The following is a 12,702-nucleotide window of genomic DNA, read 5'->3' as shown; positions in this document are numbered from 1 at the left end:
AGACTAAATGGACCGGTAGATTCATTTCGGCCATCTTAAATAGAGCCACACCTGCTATGTTGAAGCGCTGGGTGACAAGAAGAAAAATGTAGCTCACAGGTTTAAAAAAATTAGAAGGAATATATATTTCATATACTTGAATTAAAAGTTAAAAATAAATGGAAAAATGGGCTAATAGAGTTTTCAGATTTACATGAATCTAATAACATGATAATGTTTAAACTTATTGAGACATCTATCAGACAGATGTGGGCTATTATTAAGAATATTGTTTACAGCCCAGATGACCTGCTCAGTATTCCCCACCTACTGTCACTACATTAGCCAATAATAACGTGCAGCTCAGCCAGGGATCCACCACACACAGAGCGCAGTATGTCACTCACATTATAGGGTACGATCTTTCATAACTGCTCCTGCTGGCAATTAATAGCTCCAGTAATTTGAATGGAGAAGTCAGCTCATCAAACAACAGTGTTAAGTTTCTTCATGAGACGTGCTGGTTGCTTTCCTTAAGTGCCGGCAATGGCTATGATCGGCTGCTCTTTATGTGTCGGCACCAGTGGGTCCATCTGCCTCCACATGTATTCTTATTTTTTTAGTTGCCAGACCTGCTTACATAAAAGTAGCATGAATATATTTAAGGCATCATGTAAAATATATCCTTATAGTTGGTGTGTAGTGATGAGAGATCACTTGTGCACACAGGCAACTTAGATGTCATCTTCTGACCAGATTTCTAGGCATGCCTAATAGAACAATCAGTAATGTTGGAGCTATTGACTAAATGGATAAAGTCTTTAACAATGGTTTGCTAATCTTTTCCAACTTCAAAAAACATTTTTTCCTGGTGACAACCAAACATGGTGTAATATATAGAGCTATATGTCACTAGAAATTTTCTCTGCATGCTGTGGTACCTAGAAAATTGCTAGAGCTTAGAAATGTATGAATGACCAATTTGAACAATTCAAAGGGGATGTCCATCAAAGATCAACCCCTGCTATTTAGGTGTCCCAATAACCTATTCATTGGAGTTTCCCTCTTCTAACGCCCACCATTACTGGAATACAACCAGACGTCCAGAGTCATAGAGAAGAGAGCTGCATTAAACATAAGGAGGTATAGTGTACAGGCCAACTGAATTGGAAGTGGCAACTGTTCAATCAGGATCCAAATTTGCTATATACATACCAAGCAGGGGTTTTGAAACGGTCACTTACCAGCTGTCAGAACGGATGATGTTAAAGGAATACATAGATGTTGACCTTAAATAGCCAAAAGGTGGATAAGCCTTTTTTTTAACCACCCAGTGTGACATGAATATAGTTGTTTACATTGACTTCAACTAGTGTATTTTCTCACTATGACAAAACGCTGTTTTCATTTTCCAAGCAAACCAAGCAATAAAAACAACCGACTTATGAATCTTCCGATTTCAATGCTGTGCATGTTATTTTATTATATTTACTTCATTATTAGGAGTCAACTAAACGATCACATTTTCGGTCAAAGTAATGTCAGGATACAGACATTTCCAAATGGTTCACAAACTTTCTGCCACCAATTGTACACTTGCAATGTAGATAAGCCTACGAGCAGGGCCCTCTTACCTCTGTGTGTGTATTAGCCAGTATCGTATATTAATGTGTTTGGCCCCAACTGTAAAGCGCTACGGAATTTGCTAAATGTTGATGAATTTATGCAACGGAGCAGAGACCGCTGGCCCGGCAAAAACTTTAAACCTTATGCAATCAAAGAATTAAAGTAAGACCGCCAATTCATTGGTATATTTTGTCACACATACAAAAGATGTAGAATTTCAACTATTTAAAGTAATTCCTACTTCAGCTTGATGTATGCACCTTGGAGGAGACACATTCGTTGCAAATGACATCACTCAGTAACAGACTATTTACCATGGTCCTTTGTGCATTAGAGATGATATGACACTTGTTTACTCTACTGTACCTACAGTGCTTACTTTCAAACAGAACTTTCATAGGTTTTATGAACCCCATTATTTACTACAAATAAATTTCATTAACAGTAAATTCAAGAGGTCTTCAGCAAGCCTTTAAAGTTAATGTTGTAAGAATAAACTTCAACTTTGCTCAGTATCGTCAAGGAAGCGCAAGCAACTTGTGCACATCAGCCACATAAGATGGCATTAAGAAACTAATAACTAGAAGAATGGAACCTGAAAATAAGGAAAAGCAATACAGTGTGTATTGTATTAACTGGGAAAAAATACATGTGTTGCTCACCTAATAAAATGAAGCTAATGTGTGTACAGATGTTATTCTTCTTCATGCATGGCTTTCAAATGTCCACCAGCTATCATGTGGGGAAAAAATCTATAGTTCTGGGCATACAAAAATTTATTTTTTAAAAATGTAAAATTAGATATGTTCACCCATAACAGGTGGAAAATTGAATTTTAGGGGGAACTTGAAACCAAAATAGCAGGAATTTGATTTTCCTAATCCATGTGAGATTATCGCAGAGAAAAAAAAATAACAATACACTGTGTAATACTGTTAATGTAAGATATGAATTAAAACTATAAGGGATGCGCTCACCTTAGCAACACCAAAATGAATGTAGCAAATTGAGATACAATGCTTAAAACTGGGTAAAACCCAACCTTGTAATACAGTAATTAAAGTAATTGCACACAAGTAAAAAAAAAAAAAAAAAGTGGCGAGTTTCCATGCTAGGGGTTGAACCACCTCAAAATCTGCAGAATAGCTCTAGATGTTCCTACAGGCAGTGAAAGTGCAATACACACTACATAGCTCCCTGGAGGCTGCATACTGGTACTGTGAGATTTCATATTTTGTAAGGTTCCTTTGTGGTGCGGCGCTCGTCATTCAAATTTCTTTTATAAGAGAAACTTTTGCAATGGTCAGACATTTATTAGGAGAGTTACCACTGGTTTGATGATTGACCACATGTCAAACGCAATAAAGTTTGACGTGTGTGTATGTAGCTAGCGCTTACACCTACGTTTGGAAGGATGGATCAATGGAGGACGCTCCATGGACCTCGTTGCATTCACTGCAAGTGAATGTGAGTGACTAGAGCAGTCTCCGTCCAACAGTTGCCACCATGCCACCCCAGACACAAGAGGAAGTGGGCATTAGCTAACTGGAACCATTAGCTGTTCACATGCTTTTAATTCTAAATGCCAATAGGTAACTTTCCTAAGAAAAGCAAAGCATGTTGTATCAATAATGCACGTGCAGCATTCCTCACGTGTAAACCACTGTCAATGCCAGGCATCAAGATAACAGAAGTTTCTAGAGATACATCAGAAGACGAGACTTGTGGTAACTTTTCGGACTAGCCTGACAGGTCAAATAATTTCACTGATCTGTCTCTTCAGACATGCAATAAAACACGTCAATAGCCGACATAACACCAGTCTTTTTAGAAATTTTCAGTTTCCAGAAGACTATTTTATTGGTTTATACATAAACTCTTGCAACTTTAAGTAAATACTTCTTCTGTGTTTTTCAGACATGGCTTGACAATGTCAGAGTTGTCATTGTCATGCTTTGTTGTGCTCTCTACATTGCATAAAATTGAAGGAAGCATAAAAAGATAAGCTACTGTAGAAGTCAATAAATTAAAGACCTCCTAAGGTGGACAACTACTTTCATAAAAATTTAAACCAGTCTCCAACATATTTTAATAACACTTTAGCTGTAACTTAACCAGTTTCCAGATACATGCTGTAATAAAAACAGCAGCAGGGGCTTCTTAAATCTACAATACCATGAAGCAGAATTTGGTGTCTGTGCCATTCTGAGCTCACTGCTCTATCATTCAGTTCCTGGCACCCCAGTCATAGCACATAGATTTCAAAGTGAACATATGCGCTGCTTCCTCATTTGGGGAGGAAGTCATGTGATGTCACTGCAATGATGTCACATGACTTCCCTAAGAAAAGTAGCAGTCCTAGGGCAACACAGGTGGCACTTGTATAAGAAATCTCCTATTTGCCAACACTATTAGGTCTATTAAATTGAATCTAATAAACGTAGCTCTATTAGATCCAGTTTACACTTATTCATTTAGTGCTAGCAAAAGATGAGACTAACCAAGGTCTCCAAATTAAAATAATTAGTAATGAGAACAAATATCAAAACACACAGTTTACATTTGCAGCCGTTTCATTGCTTGAAAATTAAAATAAAGTACATATTGTAGGCATAACTATGCACCAGATGTTTAAATTATATGGCAAGTTAATAATATTTATTCTAATATGTTAACAAAGAAAGCCTTGGCTAAGCGGGATATTATTGTGCAAAATTCACTAGCAACCAGCCTTGATCAACATAATGCAAGTTAGATAATAAAAGCCAATCCCTGATTGGTTGCTATGGGTTGCGGCACATTTCCACTTTGTTGGTTAGTAATCTTCTTTGGCCTGTACATGATAACATGATAACTAATGGGATCCACCCACTGACACTGCAATCCTTCATTCTGCTAGATACATATAGTCCTAAAGACTATATAACTATAAAATAACAATAAGTTTCTGAAAGATGCAGAAATGGGTATTCTTTTACCTCGCGCGTATGCATCTCTGTAAAAGTTCTGTTTTTCAGTACATCAGCAGCTTTAAAGACATCATGTATACAACAAACTGACTGAGCTGTGCATATGCCAATAATGCACCATAATGTCTTCATTTGGAAATTGGGAACATGCTAAAAATGCAATTCTTCCTTCTGCGTTTAGGGCTATAATCCAAAAGCAAGTTCACGCCAACAGTGGTCTTCAAAAGTTGCTAGAATTATTGTCAGTGATTAATTTACAGAGTGCAGAACTACAAATATAAACTTAATATTTATTATTCTTCTCTACCATCACTGGTAAAAAATAAATTACTAAATAGACATCTGAAGTAATTGGGAAAGTAACATTTTCTAACTCACATCATGCTGTATTATTAAGGAGCGTCTATTGTCACACAATCCGTTGCCACATTATTGCCTGTAATGTGACTAGACGAGATAACATTTTTATCCACCCTCTTAAAAATGATGTCATCAAAGAAAATCAAACACAGTATTTACCAGGGAAACAGAAGAGTACACATGTACCAGCCATTCAAGTATATAAATTTAACTTAAACCCTTCACCAAATTTTAGAATACAAGTTTGCAATATATGCATACTGGTTTCAGAATAACATTTTTTTTTTTTTAGAACAGCACCAAGGGTGACATAAAATACAAGCAATTTTCAGTGTGTATACTCACAGTGCTAAGCTAAGGAAAACTGTGCCAAACATATTTACAGATGTTGTTGGCAAGCTTGTAACACCGATCAGTCAACAATGAATCCAAACACATGACAAGAGCCCTAATAGAAACATCACAGGCAGACAACAAACTGATTACACCTATAGATCATGTAAACCGTTCATAATGCAAACCAAGCATGTTCTTAGCAGCAGAAACATCATATTCATGTAAGCACTACAAAACATTCACCCATGTGTTAGGTGGGGCTGGAAAGCAACTAAGGATAAAGACAATGAGAACGATTTTCTTTGTTATTAAATGTAAGTATGTGGTGCCACCAACCTTCCTCTAAGCTCCTTCCGCTGCCTTCCCAGGCCTCCCCTCCTCCCTCCAATAACATTTACAGTAACAAACACACATCCAGGCTGTTTGTCAGGAGAGGATAGTGGAGATCTGCAGCATTGCAGCACTCAAGATACAAACATAGAAACAGATAGAAAACAGAAGAGAGGCAGGAAACATTCCTAGCTATGGCTCATTTTAGAGTTAACCTTGGCATAGTCACTCACATTACAAGGCAAAGACTGTCTTTACTAATACAGAAGGGCACGTAAAAAAATGCAATACAGAGCTGCTATTAAAGGTCCATCTTTAACCCACAGGACTCTTAACAGTCACATCAACAACATCTTAATTATGCCATGGTCATAAAACAAGCTCAGTCAAACCTGTCCCTCTACTTGGTGCATTTGAGACTCTTCTGGCAGCCAATATTTGCAATATTTCCACTGGGCCCTTCTGAAACTTAGTTTAACATGGTTTTTATATGCAGTGTTCAATACTCTGAGTGTCAATATCTTTACAACACACATGAATCTGTTGTAGGGCAGATTACCATCCACTGCCTCAAGAACACCTTTCTGTCAGAGGTAATACTAAGGAATTAGGGATGGCTAGTCTACAATGCACTGACAGGAAGGACAGTGGACCTAACCCACGTTCACAGCTTCCAACTTTACCAGAACTACTGTAACCATCTGAGTGGTGAGAGAAAATTTTATATATATATATATATATATATATATATATATATATATATATATATATAGTGGAGTGCTTATAACATGGGGTTTGACACTTACATGAACAGCACAATGTAGGCAATGGGCTGTCAACTATATAATTCCCTTGGCTCATACTAAGACTACATATATGGGAAGTACATACTTGGGGAGTGCCCCCTTCAGATAATGCCACAGTGCACTCTGCTCTGCCCCCCACCCCATGTTTACCCCAGCACCCAGCAGAGAAGGGCAAGGCCTGATCTCTCCCTTCTCCATGGCTGGGCCTGGGAGCAGCAGGTCATGTGTCCCCCGCACACCATGAGGGCAGTACCAGGGACACGCCGGCTCCAGGTCCTCCATACACACGTACAGGAGAAGCTCAGTTACCTTCCGTGCAGCGGCGGTCAGGCGGCCTCGGACAGATCCCAGGGCGAGCTGGGGAGGGGCGGTGAGAGGGCGCTGCGAGCACCGGAAACAAAGGCCGGCCTGTGCGAGAGTGGGCGGGGCCTAGGGAGGAGGAGGAGCTGCTGCTGCTGGTGGTGCTAGTAGTACCCGGCTGCAGGGTGACTGGACTCCCGGCCCACCTCTCCCCTAGAAGATGGCGGTGTACGAAGAGCGGGCGGAACGGAGGAGGCAGCCGGGAGCGCTGCGCACATTCACTACACACAAGGAAGGGACTGGGAGGTCGCTGCCCCACACCCCGCCCTTCTCTCCTCCCCCCAGCCCGGCCCCACTCCGCCTGGGACCCCGCAGACAGCGCCGGAGACCCCCCTGCTCTCCCGCGCTGGGTAACAGACACCGCCAGGAGCGGGCTCTTATTCACCTACAGCGCGAAGCCCCCCCCTGACACCCCACCCGGCCCCCGGGCACTCTGCGGCCCCCGCCCACAAGTCTCGCGATGTCCTCACCACCCTGCTCCGCTGCAGCGATAACACCGTCCCTACCGCCGGGCTGTATGCAACTTTCTCAACTTCCCATGCAGAAATGCAACCTATTTAAATGTAATTACAGGGTGTGTTATGTGGGTAAATCCGTGGGTGGAAAAGTGGATTATTTAAAACTAATCTTTTTTGGCCTTGTACACACGAAGTTTCAGCACTTAATGTACAGTTTTAGGGGCGTATTTATCAATCTCCGAAGAGATTGCCGTTTTCGGGGGATTACTGTATTAATAACAAGACTATTTATGTATATACTGTCATCACTCGCAAACCCAGGACCCATAGATTATGTATTATTGAGGTCCGAAATTAAGAACTTGACCCTGACAGCTGATGATATCTGAATATGTCTTTAGCTATTGTAGTCTAAGGGGAGAGCATCACATGAGTGGAATCCAGGGTCAAACGCTGGATTCTTAAAGGGGGTTTCCAAATTTTTCCAAAAATAATGACGCAGCATTGACTGTGTGTGTGTGTCAGGGCCTTAACTAGGGTTGTGCGATAGGGGTGGTGAAATGTCTCTCTCATAACATTTCTATCCCCCCTCATTACACAATACTTTACTTGTCTTCCTATCATCTTTTCTCTTCTGTCTGCAGTTCCTCCTACCGCAGCTCCCCACTGATAACGTCAGGATGTGATGATGACGCCACGCCAGACAGTCTGCGAGTAGGAGGGAGCCAGGCGCTGGGGTGGGGGCAGCAAACAACTGCTCTTATAGAAGTCAGTACTGGGCCCGGCACAGCACTGGCTGTTAGATGTGAAAATGAAGTTTCGGGTCACAAAGGGGGATTTACAGGCAACTGGAACCCCCCAGTGCTCGTCTGGGATCTTCGGATCCCTCCTTCGTGGGCTTCATGCTTTTCCCATCGCAAATTCTGCCTGGCCATAGGAACCTGTAAGTAAAGTGATCACAATTGCGATCCCTTTACTATAAACTATTCGCCAGAACAGGCTTCTTTTGGAGCTGCTGTCCTGAGAGAACAATGTTAATAGACACGTTGTATAACTTCTTATCAATGTGATAAGATAACCTAACCCTAACGTGAGAAAAATACGATTGGTCATAAATAGACTCCTTAAAGCCTATTAACTTGCTTTGCAGCAGGTAATCCAGAAAATAATGTAAGTGGATGGACATGGACACACACTTCTTGACAAGCGTTTGTTTTGTAAATGTTAATGTTCCCTGTTGTATACAGAATTGTTATCACTTGCTGAAAGATGAGTTCTATGGGAATGCTCATTTATTACCTTTAGTTATATAGTGTTACCATATTACACAGCACTTTACAGAGAATAAATCACTCACATCACACAGTCCCTACCCCAGTGGAACGGAGTCTAAATTTTCCAACAAACACACACGCTAGGGTCCATTTACTCAATGTCCTGTACCAATATGGCTTTAGAGTGTGGGATGGAAAACGGGGAGAATGTTGTGAGGCAACGCTGCACCATTGAGTAAACTATAAGGATAAATATACTGTTGAAATCTAATACATTTCAGGGGGTCCAGGTGCTATATGTTAATACACATGTTTCTGTGAGCATCTGCCTGTATAGTCACTAGCATTAATCAAAATATATCTTCCATATTTATATCAATGTATCAGACTTCATCTGTTTCTCCCTTTTTAAAAGTTCAATTGGAGAAAAATATTTTAATTGGGCAGCACAGTGGCTAAGTGGTTAGCAATTCTGCCTTACAGCACTGGGGTCATGAGTTCAATTCCTGACCATGGCCTTATCTATTTGGAGTTTGTATGTTCTCCCTGTGTTTGCGTGGGTTTTCTCCGGGTGCTCCGGTTACCTAGTAGGTTAATTGGCTGCTATCAAAAATTGGCCCTAGTCTCTCTCTCTCTCTCTCTCTGTGTGTTTTAGGGAATTTAGACTGTAAGCTCCAATGGGGCAGGGACTGATGTGAATGAGTTCTCTGTACTGAGCGGCGGAATCAGTGGTGCTATATAAATGGTGATGATGATGAATTGTATCTAAGTAATTTGTATTTAGTATAATACCCCCATTCTCACAAGTAATAACTTGCGCATCACAAATATCTTGTCTTAAGTACCATAGGGGAAAATTTAATTCGGAGAGAGGTCCTGTAGGAGTCTGGCGTGATGCGTCTCTGCAGGCTGTTCAGTACTAAAGAATTGCAGATTTTTACTCACCTTTCATAAGAGGTGTGAGTGCAAATCAGCATTGTCTAAGGCGCTGTAATACCTGCAAGTGGTTGCAGCCACTCATCGCACAAGTTTTCTATGAGGGCTCTCGCTGAATTAAATTTCCCTCATAGAATGAGGGGATAATGGCAATGGTCTATTTGATAGACATACACTACATGGCAAAAGTATGTTGACACCCCTTCTTATTAGTGTGTTTGGCCATTTCAGCCACACCCATTGCTAACAGGTGCATAAAACAGCACACAGCCATGCAATCTGCATAATCAAACAGCAGTGGAATGAGTTGTACTGGAGGGCTCAGTGACTTTCAGCATAGCACTGCCTTAGGATGCCATCTTTCCTTTAAGTCTCCCCTGCTACAGTTAGCCGGGGCAGCTCTAAGTCCTGTTATTGTGAAAGTGGAAAGGTAGGCCACACAAGCTCACAGAGCAGTACCATCCGAGTGCTGTAGTGCACGTTACTTGTCTGTTCTTGGTTGCAATACTCTCTTCCAAGTTCCAAACTGCCTCTGGCAGCAACAGCCGCACAAGGACTGTTGGTAGGAAGCTTCATGGATTAGGTTTAAATGGGTAAGCAGCTGTACACAAGCCTTAGAACACCATGCGCAATGCCAAACGTTTACTGGAGTGGTATAAAGCGCCACGCCATTGGACTTTGGAGCAGTAGAAATGCATTCTCTGGGTTGATTAATCACTCCAGTGAACGCATACCATCTGGCAGTCTGACGGACAAATATGGGTTAGGCAGATGCCCGGAGAATGCTTCCTACCTGAATGTGTACTGCCAACTGTAAAGTTTGGTGGAGGAGGATTAGTGGCCTGGGGATGTGTGGCTGGATCACTTATAAATAACTTATTTGTGGCTGGATCATGTAGAAATTATTTATTCTAGAAATGTATTTCAAACAGAAGTGCAGGCACCAATGTGTAATTGCAAAAGCACTTATGTTATACAAGTTAACCCGTGCATGATACTCATGCATTCTAGTCAAATCAAGCTACTTAAGGTCTTAAAAAGGTTCTTGTCATGCATTTGGGCCTAGCCCAGGCCTCCTCAGAGGAAGAGCGTTACTTCCCGACGCAAGTGCCCTTTTTAATGTGTGTTCATGAGGTAAAATTACCTCACGAAAATGAGTTTGACCCCCTCAACTCGTAAATTTAGCCTTTACTACTCCTCCCACTGGGGGAAGGTGGGATGATGGAAGTTAACTGACTGCACTATTCTAATTTTTTTGCCAAATAATGTCAGTATACCAAATTTCAGGTCAATTGGATGAGTCCTTTCTGAGAAAATAGTTTTTTACACACACACACACACACTAACACACGCCGCTAGGCTTTTACTTTATATATTAGATAATGCTAAGAATTTAGTAGGTCAGTGTATAACTCCGCCCAGCAGGTGGCGCTGCAGCTTGTTGGTTTTTTTTCCCACACAGAGTAACACATGCCGCCGCTAGGCTTTTATATTATAGATTGGGATGTGTTATGTAGGGAAATGACTTGCTTAGGGTTTTGTAACTTTTCTTTGGGAATTCTCAAGTTAATAGAGTGGAGGAAACGTGTATTCTGCAACTGTCTGAAGAAAGAATCCATGTTAATCTTGTGTTAATTTGACCTTTTGATGTGTGAGTGTCCAATACCCCTGAAGGCACAAGAATGTTTAATTAGACTTGCTGTTAGATTACCTCTGTGTCTAAAACAGGATGCAGGAAATCACAGCAAGTTTTAGGATATCACAGATAAGTGTAAATATTGTTAGCTTTGCATTGCATGTAAATCTGTTTGGGAAACATATATCGTATCCTGATACTAAAAATAGCTCAGACTTTGCGGAACCATCTTGGATCAGGGGGCTGGCTTACCCCCTGCCAAGAGTTATGTCAGAACTATATAAAAAGTGAGCTGTTTGAACATGTACTGTATCATTCTTGTACCATCTATACTTCTGGAAAGATAGCTAGTACCACAGACTGGTGTGTGAACTGTCCTTCTTAGGACTACTTGAGCAAATAAACATCACTTGCTTCAAAGACCTGCTTGACAACCTTTCCATGCTGAAATTCCTGTGACCTACAGATTAAACCCAACTCTAATCCGTTCCCAGCTGTTCTGAGGTTTGGACCCGACTTTCCGGTACCACCGCTCTGCCCGCTACCTAGCAGCTCTGGCCAGGGGGGATCCATCCACAGCAACACTGATCCATAGTAAGAGGTCAGGGGTACAAGCCCAGGTACACCAGCAACTACACTAGCAGCGACAGTTACCCAGAAAGAACCCGGTTATGGATGCCAGTAAGGAGGCTAGTGGTGGCAGCAGCTTAAGCCCCTCCTACTGTTGTTGAAGGGCGCATTTGGGATAAAGAAAGGGAACGGTGGCACAGTAAGCCCAGCCGGTTCCCAGCAACAACAGACAGAGTGGCATAGGCGGTCCATCCTGTCACAGGATATTTTTCATGATTTGGCCTTGGCCCCTTCCTTCCAGAGGACTGGGTGCTTGCAAATTTGTGTCAATAGTTTGGGAAAGACCCTTTCCTGTTTCAGCATGACTTGCCTCATGCACAAAGCAAAACCTATTAAAAAAAATGGTTTCTTGAGTTTGGCGTGGAAGAACTTGAATGACCTGCACAGAGCCCTGGCCTCATCTCCATCAAACACCTTTGGGATGAATTGAAATGCTGACTGAGAGCCAGGTCTTATTGCCGAGCATCAGTGTCTGACCTCACTAATGCTTTGTGGCTGAATGGATGCAAATCCTTGCAGCCATGTTCCAAAATTTAAGGAAAGCCTTCCCAGAAGAGTGGGTGGCAGCAAAGGAGGGACCAACTCGTATGGATGTGATGTTCAGATGTCCACATATTTTTTTGCCATGTAGTTTTCTTTAGCTTATTGGTCCACTGTATAGGGGTGCAAAAATTTGTGCTGTCAAAATTTTTCCTGGTGCTAGAGAAATGTTGATAATGATATACACAGACAATTTCTCGAACACCTGTCCAACCATGGATGTCATGAATATTATTCAGGCAATTGTCCGTTTTTATTGATATAGCTGATATTGATATCGCTTTTGCTGTAGAGATCAATTATATCTGTATTTTGACAGCCATTCAAGTCACAGTGACTGTAGTTAACACTGTTTAGGGATATGCCTAAATTATATAATTTTTGGGTGTCTCGTGCCTGCCTTTGACCTGCAGATACAGGCAGCAAGCCAACATTTTATCAGTTTGTAACTTATTCCTCACA

At 41.4% G+C, this 12,702-nt stretch overlaps 1 protein-coding gene across 1 annotated transcript in view; it reads right to left on the bottom strand.

Moving 5' to 3' along the window:
• The window catches only part of TAOK1 (TAO kinase 1), a 71,077-nt gene extending 64,079 nt beyond the window's left edge, over positions 1 to 6,998 (bottom strand). Inside the window, exon 1 of the mRNA XM_075196854.1 lies at positions 6,716 to 6,998. The gene's annotated coding sequence lies outside the window, so the exon portion shown is untranslated. The remainder of the gene's footprint in view (positions 1 to 6,715) is intronic.
• Positions 6,999 to 12,702: the final 5,704 nt, after the last annotated feature.

This window comes from Mixophyes fleayi, chromosome 2, assembly GCF_038048845.1.
Source record: "Mixophyes fleayi isolate aMixFle1 chromosome 2, aMixFle1.hap1, whole genome shotgun sequence".
Taxonomy (NCBI): domain Eukaryota; kingdom Metazoa; phylum Chordata; class Amphibia; order Anura; family Limnodynastidae; genus Mixophyes; species Mixophyes fleayi.
Note: the sequence above shows the minus strand (reverse complement) of the source record. Positions and strands in the feature narration are given on the sequence as shown.